The sequence below is a fragment of the Marmota marmota genome, unplaced genomic scaffold, assembly GCF_001458135.2.
Source record: "Marmota marmota marmota unplaced genomic scaffold, marMar, whole genome shotgun sequence".
Lineage (NCBI taxonomy): Eukaryota > Metazoa > Chordata > Mammalia > Rodentia > Sciuridae > Marmota > Marmota marmota.
Window position 1 is genome coordinate 35,905,633 of NW_026000005.1, and position 14,410 is coordinate 35,920,042.

The 14,410-nt window shown below is 41.8% G+C and overlaps 1 protein-coding gene across 7 annotated transcripts in view; it reads left to right on the forward strand.

Annotated features, from left to right (window-relative positions):
• The first annotated feature begins 10,847 nt into the window (after positions 1–10,847).
• Positions 10,848–14,410, forward strand: part of Ttll4 (tubulin tyrosine ligase like 4) — a 45,368-nt gene continuing 41,805 nt past the window's right edge. For 5 of the 7 annotated variants that reach the window (XM_015481394.2, XM_048808566.1, XM_015481393.2 and 2 more), the window contains exon 1: positions 10,851–11,089. The gene's annotated coding sequence lies outside the window, so the exon portion shown is untranslated. Of the gene's footprint in view, positions 11,090–14,410 lie in introns of all 7 variants that reach the window. The other 2 variants (XM_015481398.2, XM_015481397.2) reach the window with 2 other exon arrangements.

Consider the following 14,410-nt stretch of genomic DNA (forward strand, 5'->3'; position numbering starts at 1 on the left):
GATCTCAGATGTTAGTTTGGATATTTAGCACAGTTTCAGTGTCTAGGGAAGCCTGGTAGCTTTAGGAGTGTAGCTATTTAAAAAGGGGTGTTTGGCAGACCCGTTAGAATTATAATTTAACTGAACATATATTGGGAAGTTTAAACCTGACTTATTGAATGACTTAGGACAAACTTTCAGGGCCCTGATTTCTCCATCCCCAAAATAGGGAGACTCCTTTCTGTCCTTCCTTAAATTACAGGGTTTTTTTGGTTTTGTTTTGTTTTATTTTATTTTTTTAGAAATGAAGGATGAGTAAGATGTGCTCATTTATAAGGAATTTTATGGTGTCCTCATCTTCACTGCCTACTGTGTTTACACTTTAACAAAAATAACAGAGGAGTGATGCTTTCTTAGACTGGGGTGGATGGTAAAAATTGAGATAACCTCAATTATGTGCTATCCAGATCATTTAAATTCAATCTATATTTATTGATTCCTTTTTTATGTTAGATCCTGTTCAAAACAGTGGAGACAGAGTTTCCATTCCAGTGGGGAACATAGGGAATTTATTAAAGTAAGTGAATTAAAGCCAGACTTGGTAGCACATGCCTATAGTTCCCCTAATCAGAGGCTAAGGCAGGAGGATTAATTGGATCCAGGAGTTGAGACCAACCTGGGCAACACAGCAAGACCTCATCTCAAAACAGGAGAAAAATGTGGGGGCGGGGGGGGGGGGTTATGGCTCAGAGGTAGAGCGCTTGCCTAGCATGAGTGGAGCACTGGGTTCGATCCTCAGCACCAGATAAATAAAAAATAAAGATATTGTGTCCAACTATAACTAAAAAATAAATATTAAAAATGTATATGTATGAATTAGATATACAAATAAAAAATTGATAAAAGCTCTAGAGAGAAAGCAGGGAAAGAAAGGGGTTTGAGGAGTGCTAAGGTGGGTGGTCAGGGTAGATCTCATTGGAAGGTAAATTGTTTTTGTCAGTGCCAGTGATCAAACCTAGGGCCCTGCACATACTAGGCAAGCACTCTACTGCTAATCTACATCCCCAGTCCTAGCTTTGTTTTTGTTTATTGTTGTTGTTTGAGATGATTCTCATTAGGTTGCCCCCAGACTGGTCTCAAACTCATGGGCTCAAGGGCCTCACTTCTTAAGAAACTGAGACTGCAGGCATGCATCACCCAGCTGAACATTAGATGGTGAATTTGAACAGACACTCAAATGAAGTAAAGTGAGCAATGGAGCTAGCTATCTGAGGGAAACACCTAGGTAGAGAGAATGATCACTTCAAAGGCCCAAAAATGGAAGTATGTTTGTCATGCTTAAAGAGCTATGAGGGGGCTGGGGATATGGCTTAAGCAGTAGCGCGCTCACCTGGCATGCATGCGGCCCGGATTCAATCTTCAGTACCACATACAAACAAAGATGTTGTGTCCGCCGAAAACTAAAAAAAATATTAAAAAATTCTCTCTCTCTCTCAAAAAGAGCTATGAGGGAGCCAGTTTGGATAGAGAGAAGGATGGAGAGGAGAAGAAACGGAAGAAAGGAAGATGATGATGGAGCTAGATGTCATAGGTTTAACTGAACTTGGTGAAGAGTTGGGGTTTTACTCTGCACTAAGGATCTAATGAGTTTCTTCTCCAGAGGAGTGATGCTTTCTTAGACTGGGGTGGATGGTAAAAATTACCCAAATTTTGAATATATTTTGAACACGGAGCAAATTGGATTTCTTGGTAGTTGATTGGATGTTGGGCGTGTGACCAAAGGAAAGCAGACATGGATGATTCAAAGTTTGTTTGTTTTTTAATATATTTTTAGATGTTGATAGACCTTTATTTTATTTATTTATATGTGGTGCTGAGAATTGAACCCAGTGCCTCACACATGCCAGGCAAGTGTGTTATCTCTGAGCCATAGCCACAGCCTTCCAAGTTTTTTGGCCTGAGAAATTGGAAGGATGAAATTGCCATGGATTGAAATGGGGAAGACCACCAGTAATGAGTAGGAAGATTCAATTTAAGTTACGAACTTACTATGTTCTTTTAGTAAGAAATTTTCAAACACACAGGAAAGTAGAGAGATTAGATCAATGAACCTAATCACCACTTGAAAAGATACCTATTCATTCTTTCATTACTCAGGTATTTTAAAACAAATCCTGGGCAACCTAATGTTACCCATAAATATATATTTACGTATCTAACAGATCAGGACTTTTGTTTTTAACAAAACCACAGTACTAAACCGTACTTGACAGAAACTAACTTGATTAATATTAAATATCTGACTTTAGTATTCCTTGACTTAAAGTTAGTTTGTTCAAATGCCAGATCTAAACAAGGTCCACTCACTGTGTTTGGTTGACTTGCTTGCAAGACTTAATATATTTTTGAAGAAACCAGATCATTTGACCAGCAGAATTTCCCACATTAGAGTTGGCTGATAATATATTGGGATGCCACTTTTTCTGTTCCAGTATTGAAACAGACTAAATCTGGGGGGCCTCTCTGAAATTAAAAACTTCCCCATGTAGCTAGTAGAAACTGAGGGGCTGCCTCCAGTGGCCTGACAGGCTCCTACGGAGCTAAAAGTGGAGATTGCCCCCTCCTCAGGCCTGTGTAGCAGCAGGCTAACAAAATTTGCATATGTACATTTCCTGTCTTTGGTCTCACTTCCCTGCCTCTTCTCTTTAAAAGCTTTGCTCACCTTCAGAGATTTCAAAGATGGAACTTTTGAAACAATTTCCTCTATATTCCTTCAAAGCTGGCTTTTTTCCTACCAATCTGACTGAATATTTCTGGAGCAGCAAGAGCTTTTAGCCTAACTTCACCCCAGTCCCTCAGACTGTATTGGCATTACAAAGTAACAGTTTCACTTTCTTTAAATATGTAAATATATCCTGGGGCAATGGCACATTTTTGTAATCCCAGACTTTGGAGGCTGAGGCAGGATGATCACAAGTTTGAGTCCAGCATCAGCAACTTGTGAGACCTTGTTTCAAAATAAAAAATAAAATGGGCTGGAGGTGCAGCTCAGTGGTAGAGCACCCCCCAGGACTGGATCCCCAGTAAAAGGGGGGGGAAAAAAAGAATTCTATTGGTTGTTGAATCTTGAATATGGGTCATTGAATCTAGATAGATGATGACATTAGAAGCACTTTTCCTTTTGAAAATTCCCTTGCTCAGATCTGCAGTATCTATTTCTTGATCAGGATTAAACCATCTCTGATTTGGGCAAATATAGTATTTTAAAACTTGTATGTTGTCCCTAAATGATAAGTTAGGGGAAATAATTATTTTTAAAAAATAATTCATTAAATACTAGCTTGAAAAATGCTCTCTGGCACATAATCTATTTTATTTTATTTTTGGTACTAGGGATTGAACCCAGGGGCACATTATTACTGAGTTCCATTCCCAGGCCTTTTTATTTTTTGATTTTGAGATAGGTTGCTAAGGGCTTTGCTAAATTGCTGAGGCTGGTATTGAACTTGCAATCTTACTGCCTCAGCTCTCCGAGGCACTGGGATTAAAGGCATGCACCAAAGTGTCAGGCAGGTACATAAAAAAATTGATGTAAAAAAATTAAATTCATATCCAAACTCTTTAGGCTATTGCATAAAGCATTAATTGATAATTTTTTATAAGCATTGTAAGAAAACATGTTCAATATCTTTGGGAGCAAACACATCATATAGAGGATTAGAAAAATATCAACAATTTTACATCTAGTAATTATTGCAAAGTGCTAAGAGGGTTTGGAGTAAATAGTCTGAGTAGCACCTGGAATTTAGAGAATGTCTGGAAGGCTGAGGATTTGTGCCTGTGTTTGGTTTGTGTGTATGAGTTTGTGTGTGTTTTAGCTTTTTAGGGGAGGGAGGAGGCTCGAAGTGCTCAAATATACAACAAAACAGAATGGCATAATGAACCCCTCAGTCCCAATGCCACAGATTCAGCTGTCATCAGCATTTGCCAAATTGGCTTGTCTATGCATTTCTTTTTAAAATTTGTCTTTGGTGTAGTTAAAAAAATTCTATTTGAGGGTTGGTGATGTAGTTCAGTGGTAAGATGCTTGCCTACCATAGGAAAGGCTCTGGGTTCAATCTATTGTACCACCGAAAATTTTTAAAAATTCTATTCAAAAGAATTTAAAAATTTTTAAAAATAGTACAAAGAATACCCATGTACTCTTTGCCCGGATTCAGTGATTATTAGCATTGTTAACTAATTTACCATTATTAACTAATGTACAGCCCACATTCAAATATTGCCAATTGTTTGAAACTGTCTTTTTTGTGGTGCTAGGGATTGAACCCAGGGCCTTATGTCACATGCTGGGCAAGTGCTCTACCACCAAGCTACACCCCCAGCACTTACACATTATATTTACTTGCCTACTTAATCTGAAACAGATTCTCAGATTTTCCTTGTTTTTGATGACCTTAACAGTTTTGAGGAGTACTGGTCAGGTATTTGGTAAGATACCATTGAGTTCTAATTTGTCTGATATTTTTCTCATGATTAGACTGTGTTATGGGTGTTAAAAGGAAGATCAACAAGCATTGTCTTTTTTTTTTTTTTTTTTTGAGACAGAGTCTTGCTATGTTTCCCAGGTTCCCAGGTGGGTCTCAAACTTGTGGATTCAAGCAGTCCTCCTGCCTCAGCCTCCTGAATAGCTGGACTATAGATGTGTGTACCACTATGCCCATTTTAAAGTGTCACTTTTATCATATCCAGGGTGCATACTGTCAGCATGATTCATAACTTTATGTTGATCCAGATCAGCTGAAAATCATTGGCTCGTTGTTTATTTTCGGGTACAACCAGAAAATAGTGAGATATTGAATTATGGGAGGCTTGGACTGCCTTGGTTGTCAGCTTATTAAGCTGATTTCACTTCTTAAAAAATCATTTACCCTTAAAAAATGGAATGTGGTGGGATTCCCTCCTCTTTTTTTTGTTGTTACCAGAGGGGCTTAACCATTGAGCCGCATCCCCAGCCCTCTTTATTTTGAGACACGCTCTCGCTGAGTTGCTTAGGGCCTTGCAGTTGCTGAGGCTGTCTTTGAACTCCGGAGCCGCTGGGATTCCAGACCAGGATTCTCTCCTTTTAAAAAATGTTTCTAGGGCTACTAAAATTTTGAATTTACAAAATAGTTGAGCCCGGTGCAGTGGCGCACACCTGGAGTCCCAGCGGCTGGGGAAGCTGAGGCAGGAGGATGGCGAATTCAAATCCAATTTAGCGAGGCACTAAGCAACTCAGTGAGACCCTATCGCTAAATAAAATTCAAAAAAGGACTGGTTAAGCACCCCTGGGTTCAATCCCCGGGACCAAAATAAAGCAAAATAAAAAATATTCCTCTGGATTGTACCAGAACGGAGACGGGACCACTGATAAGACAAGGTGAATGATTAATCAGGCTTAGCTTCTTTCTCTTCTGCTTCATCAGAGCCTGGACTCTGCCCGTTTTTCGCTTCTCAGTTTTCTGCAGGTAAATGTTCTCTAGTTTCTTGGTTAGCCACTTCAGCCTGTTTTCCCTTTGCTCCCCCTTTCCCTTGTGTGTGAACTTTTTTGTCCGAAGATTTATCCTTGCCGCCTTCCAGGACCTGGCCTTATTCCTTCTGGGCTCCTCCTTCGCCAAGGCGCCGGCCGCCCTGACCTTCCTCTAGGGCAACTGTGGCGGCGCGGGGCGCGTGCGGGTGCTGCAGGAGCGCTGGAGCCTTCCCAAGCTGAGCTGCCTGGCCGCTGCCGCTGCTTCAGTCACCCACGCTGCTGCGACCCGCCAACACTTCCTTTCTAATATGACAAGATGTGCCAGGCTCATCTTGTATTTTTCCTGCCCCAGCCTTTTCTCCAAGGAGCCTTGGTTCTTTTTTTTTGGAGAAATGTTTTAGAAAATACTACCTAGATGTTAGGTGTGCTCCTTGCTGCTAAGGGGTCTGCTGTAGTATTTTAAAGCAAAAATAAAACCTGGCATTATGCCACTTAACCCTTAAAACTTATATGAGGGGCTGGGGATGTGGCTCAAGCGGTAGCGCGCTCGCCTGGCATGCGTGCGGCCCGGGTTCGATCCTCAGCACCACGTACAAAGATGTTGTGTCCCCCGATAACTAAAAAATAAATATATATATAAAAAAAATTCTCTCTCTCTCTCTCTCTCTCTCTCTCTCTTAAAAAAAAAAAAAACTTATATGAATCTCTATAAGGATATTTTCTTCAGAAACAAACTGCCAGAATGCTTATTTTAATATTCTGTGGCTGCTATAAGAAATTACCATAAATTGGATGACAGAGATGGAATGTTTTGTCTGACATGCGACTGCTTACAATAAGGGGGCAAGGGTGCAGGGAAGAATAGAGTTACTTTAGATCAGCTGGAGGGGAATGAAGGGAGGGGAGGGGCTGTGGGAGTAGGAAGGATGGTAGAATAAATCAGATATTATTACCGTATGTACATATATGACTATATGACCAGTGGGATTCTACATATACAATGAGAAAAATAAGAAATTATACTTCATTTATGTATGATGTATCATAGCAGACACAGCATTCTACTGTCATGTATAACTAATTAAAAACAAAAAAACCAACTAAATTATAGCAATGTAGCTAGGTGCGGTAGCACACACTTGTAAACCCAGTAACTCAAAGGACTGAGGCAGGAGGATTGAAGGCAGCTAGTCTCAGCAATTTAGCAAGACCCTATTTCAAAACAAAAAGGGATGCAGCTCAGTGGTAAGTGCCTCTGGGTTCAATCCCCAGTACCAAAACCAAACCAGCAAACCAATATGTATTCCCTCAGGGTCCTGAAGACTAGAAGTCTGAAATTAGACAATGATCAGTACCCAATTCCCTCAGGAAAATCTATACCTTGCCTTTTCCAGCATCTGGTGCTTGAGATTCTTTGGCTTGTGTCCACATCACTATAATCTGCCTTCAGGAATCACATTGCCTCCTCTCTTCTGTGTCTTCTGTCAAATCTCCTGCCTCACTTTTTCTTTTTGTATGGGGATTGAACCCAGGGGGTATTTTACCACTGAGCCACATTATATAAACTGATTTATATTTATGAGACAGAGTCTAAATTGCTTAGGGCCTTGCTAAATTGCTGAGGGTGAACTCAAACTTGTAATCTTTCTGCTTCAGTCTCCTAAGCCCCTGGGATCACAGATGTGCATTATGACACCTGGCCTGCCTCATTCTTTAGGAGTTGATGGACTTTATTTTATTCATTTATTTATATGTGGTGCCGAGGATTGAACCCAGTGCCTCACACATGCTATGCAAGTGCTCTACCACTGAGCCACAACCCCAGCCCCTGCCTCTTATAAGGATACTTGTCATTATTGGATTTGGGGTCCACCCAGATAATCCAGGATAACCTCTTCCTCTCAAAATCCTTAATCTCATCTTCTGCCATATGAGGTAATAGTCACTGTTTTGCCATATAAAGTAACAGGTACAGTTTTCTGGAATTAGGACATGTTGCAAGGGGTGCTAGTAATAATCACTCAGAGGCAGATTGTCTTTAAATGCAAGTGTATATTTGGTCACACCAATCATCAAATATAAACAATTAACGCAAAAGTTTTGGGTGTGCAGGAGCTTCCCAACTACCATTGAATGCACACTAATTAAACACTATAAGCAAATCACACAATCCTAGGGCAACCACGAGCCCCAAAATACCTTCGATGCCACACAACTTCTCTTAGCCAAAGAGCAGACATTGTCCTTGTCTGGTGGTTTTCTCTAGCTGATGGCTGGAGTCAGTCCGAGAACGGACAGCAAGGCTGGCGGCCAGTCTCACTGATGTCCTTGGAACAAAACTCTTCAATGTGTCAGGACCAGCAATTTAAATACAGTTCCAAGTTGGTGATTGGTTACACCAAATGAAAATCAATGTCCATTGGTTATGTCCAATGAGGTGATATAATTGCAACTGGGTATGTTATTTGTGCATGTCCATGGAGCTGGGCTCCCTATCAATTGTAAATAGTCATTGCTAAGCATGTCTATGGCTAGTGCCCCATACAGCTCTTTATCAATTTTGCAAGCAGACATGACTAAACAGTTCAATGGCTACTGTTCCTTATGGCCAGCAACTTAGTGAATCTCAGCATGACTATGGCAGATGCTCCTTAGAGGACATGTATGTATTTTGGAGGCTGCCATTCAGCTCATTACAATAACTAACAAAATTAATAGTGGTCATTTTTATTTATTTTTTGAGAATGGGGACTAGCTACATTGCCCACCCTGGCCCAATTTCTGGGCTGAACAGATCCTCCTGCTTCAGCCTTCTGAGTAGCTGTATTTCTTTCTTAAAAATACCATTATTAATGGGCTGGGAAGTATAGCTCAGTTGGTAGAGTGCTTGCCTTGCATGCACAAGGCCCTGGGTTTAATCCCAGTACCCCCACAAAAATATTAATATTTAGAACAGGATAGAATTTGGGTTCAATCTATCACTTGGATATACTACTTATTTCTCTATATTGCACTATATCAAGCCCCAATTTCCCTCCCATTATCTCATTTATACAAATAGTAGTTTCTTTTTTTTTTTTTTTAAGAGAGGGGGGGGGAGAGAGAGAGAGAGAGAGAGAGAGAGAGAGAGAGAGAGAGAATTTTTTAATATTTTTTAGTTATTGGTGGACACAACAAACATCTTTGTTTGTATGTGGTGCTGAGGATCGAACCCGGGCCGCATGCATGCCAGGCGAGCGCACTACCGCTTGAGCCACATCCCCAGCCCCCAAATAGTAGTTTCTTAACATCACTTATGTTCTTAATGTCCCCAGACCAAATTCAGATTTCTCTATTGTCTCAAAAATCGTTTTTTAGTTTGAATCAGGATACAAACAATGTGCATGCATTGTATATGCATTGTATTTGATTACCTATCCTTTTTTTTTTTTTTTGGTACTAGAGAGCTAATTCAGGGGCCTTTACTACTAAGCCACCCTATCACTTTTTAAGGAGACAAGGTCCCCCTAAATTGCCCAGGCTGGCCTCTTACTTGCAATCCACCTGACTCAGAGTCTCTTGGATTACAGGTGTGTGCCATCACATTCATTTGGTTGTATCTCTTAATCCCCACCACCACCAGTACCCTTTTAAAATTTTTTATTTGTATATTTTTGGGTACCTGGGATTGAAGCCAGGGGTCCTTAACCACAGAGCCACATCCTCAGCCTTTTTTATTTTTTGGTACCAGGGATTGAACTCAGGGGCACTCAACCACTGAGACATCTCCAGCCTATTTTGTATTTTATTTAGAGACAGGGTCTCACTGAATTGTTTAGTGCTTTGCCATTGCTGAGGCTGGCTTCGGACTCAAGATCCTCCTGTCTCAGCCTCCATTTAAAAAAGTTTCTTTTTATAGTTGTAGGTGGACAAAATGCCTTTATTTGTTTATTTTTGTGTGGTGCTGAGGATCGAACCCAGTGCCTCAACACATGCTAGGCAAGTGCTCTGCCACTGAGCTACAGCCCAGCCCAGAGTTTATTTTATTTTGAGACAGGGTCTAGCTATATTGCCAGGCTTTTTTCAAACTTGAGATCCTCCTGCCTCAGTCTTTCAAGTAGCTGGAATTTCAGGATGTTCAACTGAACTGGATCCATCTCTCTCCTCTTTTTTGAAGAAAGAAGTTGTTCATCCTATACATTGGCCCAAATTCTGTGTATTTGTCTGATCACTTTCTTGTAGTGTTAGTCAACTGTCTCTGTTTCTTGAAAACTGGAAGCTAGAGCCAAAGCTTGATTAGATTAAGTTTTGGCTGTTTTACTTCAAAATATACACTGTGCTTCATAAATATCCTGGGCATGGTGGTGCATGCCTGTAATCCCAGGAGCTCAGAAGGCTGAGGCCAGAGAATCTGAAGTTTGAAGTCAGCCTCAGCAGTTAAGCAAGGTCCTAAGCAGCTTAGCGAGATGCTCTCTCAAAATAAAAAATAAAAAGGACTGAGGAAGTGGCTCAGTGGCTAAGGACCGCTGGGTTCAATATGTACATATCCTGCTGTGCAAATCTAATTGCAACACATTAGGTGACACAATGTTTCTGTTTCATGATCTAAGAATGATTAGTATATACAGAAGATGGCAAACATCCTTCTGGTATAAAATTCCTCCACCAATCATCTAGTAATTTAGTAGCCACCCATGACTATTTCCTAAGTTAATTATTTATTGAGCATCCTTGTCCCAGTCCAGATTATTTTCCTCAGGGTAATTTCATCATTGATTGTCCTCTTTGTTTTTATAGCTGATTGTTTAGAAAAGATCCTTTCACTGATAGAGTGCTTGCACAGTATGTGTAAGGCCCTGAGTTCAATCCCTAGCACAGAGGTGGGGGGCCAAGGATCCTGGAGGAATTCTTTTACCCTCCAGATCTCTGTATCCCTTTAAATTCATCAGATCCTGGGACATCAGAGACAGGAGGCATGATCTGTCTTTCCTGGGGAGACAATGAGATAATGAAGGGAGTCAATATTCCTAAAGTTCACACTTGAAGCTCATCTAACAGGTGGTTACAGTTTTGTCTGTTGTGTAGGTTGGGTTTAGGGAAAGTGAATTGGAGGGAAGCAGAGTGAGCTCTTTATGGAGCTCAAATTGAAAGGCTTTTAGTGGAAATTCTTTGACAGGGTTTGGGCCCTTTAATTTCAGAAGAGCAAAATGAGGCACGGCCAAAGAGTCCACATGGTTTAAGTGGAATCAGAGTAGAAAGGGAAAGTCCTGGATTCCCACAACGGAGCCTTCAGCTTCTGGACTACCTCTCCCAGAATTCCGCTCGCCGGAAGGGACTGCGCGTGCGCAAGGCCGGTGCCAGCCCTTCCTCACAGACCTCGTAAGGCCCGAGATTCCGCGCGCCTGCTCCTCGTCCGACCCCGCCCGCCCCTTCCAGGCCCTGGATCTGTCCGCTGGGGGCGCGCTCAGTGCGTGGCAGGCGACAGCGGCATCGGCTGCTGAGCGCGCGGGTCGCGTGGCGGTGCGTGGTTGCTAGGGGCGCCTGAGGTCGTCTGCTCGCCCAGCAGGCGGAGGGAAAGAAGCAGCGCGGAGACGATGCGAAGCCAGGCAAGGGGTTCTCAAGGTGAGTGTGGCTGCGGAGCCGGGGACCGACCCCAGACCCTCCGCCGGCCCGACGCTTCCGCCCCTCCCTCTTCCCGGGTCCTCCAACGTGGTTCCCTAGCCCTCCGGCTGCTCCCGCGCGGTCCCGCTTCCGGCTCACCTCCTTTCCATCCTTTCATGGGCGAGGGGGCCGCGGCCTCCTCCTCGGCCTCGTTGGAGCCTTTCTCCGCGCGGCCACGCCGGTGAACTTGTATGGCTTCGGCTGTGGGTAGCCGAACCCCACAGCACCCCCCGGGTCCTGGCCCCCGTGCCGCCTTTTTCCCGCCGCGCTGCGGTTTAAATTCCCCTTGTCTAGGTGGGAGCCCAAGCGCTTCCCAGGCTTCAGGGCCGAATTTAACGTAGGTACCTACTTTTAAACTCTACGGGATCTGAGAGCTTGTGGAACTTTTCATTTTTCCATCTAGTTCTTCTTTTAGTCATTGATAACCAACTTTTAAAACATCGACAAATGTTTAGTGAGCCAGGCTACTGTGGAAGGAACTGGGAGAATACAGAGGCGTATAAGACAGCATGTTTCTATGGAACTTAGTAGTGGAGGGGAGATTTTTAATCATGTAAACAAGCATTTTCCATACTATGGTGTGTGCTGTGGTAGAACAGAAGAGAAGCATTCAAACTAGACTTGCTTGGGAAGGTACATTATCCCTGTTCCCCCTGGTCTTCCTATTCCCATTCTGGATCTAGGAAATGCTTAATCTGTCCTTTATGGAGGTCATTTTAGATACTCCAAATCATGTCTTCTTAATTTAAGCACCTGTTGATTTAGCCAATCATCAGGCATCTGGTGGAGCCTTTGGGAGAATGATCCATCCCATCCTTTCACTTCTTGCAATCAATACCGAGACCCTGTTTTCATAAAAATCACCCCAATTGTGCCCAGAAAGTTACCAGCTCTTACGGATTGGACAAAACCTATCCTTGAAAAGTTACCAAGTGTTTTCTGGGAATAAAAGGATGGGAAGACATTTCAGATAATAAATTGGTTTAGGAAGATTCAGCAAGGCTTGAAAAACGCACAAACCTGAATCAGTTTGACAGACATCCTGTGACAGATAGGAAGAGGAAAGTTAACTGGAGTTAAACCATAAAAGGCCTTGGATATTTTGCTGGATTAGAACTATATCCTCCAGAGCGGAGGTTTTCAAGTTGGGTTATCAGGGACCCAGACTTCCCAGGGATATTCCTGCATGTACAGCTTTAGATGAGTAAATTCCCAGACTTGCAGCTTTCAAATGAAGTCTTTTCTTAAACTGCACTTAAAGAGGGACAAGGGGGCTTGTACTTCACACTTCCAGTATTTTATCCTCCTCAGAAGCCAAGTAGGAATACTTTGGAAATGCTGATTTCAGGAAAGCCTTCTTTAGTGATTAAGTTGCCTTCTAAATGCAGATGGCTTCTTGCCTTTGCCTGTCTAGTACACATTGCTTTTCAAATGAAACTTGTTGCTTGTTGGCATGTTCTACATTCAAAAGAGTACAACAGTAAACAGCTGGACTGTGTTATGGGATCATGGGTTTTTAAAGCTATATTGGATAATTTTAGATTTCTCTTAGTGTGCTATTGAGCAAGATAGTAAAAACCAATTTTATCAAATCAAGTGATGAAATCTCTATTCTTTTATTATTACTTTTATTTATTCTACTTAGTTGTGCATGACAGCAGAATGCATTTCAATTCATCATATATAAATGGAGCGCAACAATGAAATATATTTTGATTATAGTTCTTGAACTGGGGATGCTGCTTAGTTGTAGAGCACTTGCCTAGCGTGCATGAGGCACTGGGCTTGATCCCCAACACTGAAAAAATAATCACAATTCTTAACGTTTTTTAAAAAAGTTTTTTTGGTTGTAGATGGACAAAAACTTTATGCCATTTATTCATTTATGTGATGCTGAGGATCAAACTCAGTTTCTCACACATGCCAGACAAGTACTCCACCACTGAGCTACAACCACAGTCCCAAACATTTATTTTTATGAAATGTTTAATGTTTGCTATCTCCTCCTAACAAAAAAGTAAATTTTAAATTTGTGATGAAAAATTTTAAGATGTTAGTGCTGGGGATGTAGCTCAGTGGTAGCATGCACAGGCTCTGGGTCTGATGCTTGGCACCAAAAAAAATTTTTTTTTCTTTCTTTTTAAATTTTTTTGGTATGCGGGATTGAACCCAGGGGCGCTTAACTACTGAGCCACATACCCAGTCCTTTTGTTTTTTATTTTGAGACAGGGTGTCAGTAATTTTCTTAGGACCTCACTAAATTTCTGAGGCTGATTTTGAACTTGTACCTGTCTCAGTCTCCGGAGCCACTGGGAGTACAGGTGAGCTCCACTATGTGCAGCTTTTCTTTCTTTAGTTGTCAACTTGAAGAATACATGGTTTAACAAATTATTTTGGGGATATGTGAGTAAAATCATTTGAAGACTGTTCCAGGAAAAACATGAAAAGATAATAGCAGGGAAATAACAACAGATTTGTGCCTGAGGTTCTGTAGAGCTAGTGTGTATGTTGACTAGGAAGGATTTTAGAATGGAGCCAATGAGAAAATTATTATAGTGATTGAGGCTGGAGAAAATGAATGTTGCTATAGTGGGAATGGAGAGGTTTAAGAGAGATGTTAAATCTGTTAGAATTGACAAACCTGGTAAGAGTACATGTAAGGAGAGTGGGACAAGGAGTGGCATGGAATGCTCTAAGTTTCTGACTTTAGGGACCATGTGGGTGGTGATGCTAAAGGAACTATTGAAGGAGGAGCAGCTTTTTAGGGGAGTGGTACCAGGGATTGAACTCAGAGGCATTCACTCTCTGAGCCACATCCCTAGCCCTCCTCCTTTTTTTTTTTTTTTTTTTTAATATTTTTTTAGTGTAATTGGAGACAATTCCTTTTATTTAGTTTATTTACTTTTATGTGGTGCTGAGGATCGAACCTAGGGCCTCACATGTGCTAGGTGAGCGCTCTACCGCTGAGCCATAATCCCAGCCCCCCAGCCTTATTTTGTATTTTATTTAGAGACAGGGTCTCACTGAGTTGCTTAGCGCCTTGCTACTGAGACTGGCTTTGAACTCAAAATCCTCCTGTTTTAACCTGTTAGCCACTAGTATTACAGGCGTGCGACACTGTGCCTGGCTGGAGGAGCAGCTCTGTGGGGAAAGATAAAGGAGTTATATTTTGGATCTGCTGAATTTAAGTCCTGTAACACATCTAGGTAGAAAGGCCCAGGAAGACATTCTGTAAGTCTGGAGCTCGTGACAGAGGTTTGGGTGATGACAGTGAGTTGAGAA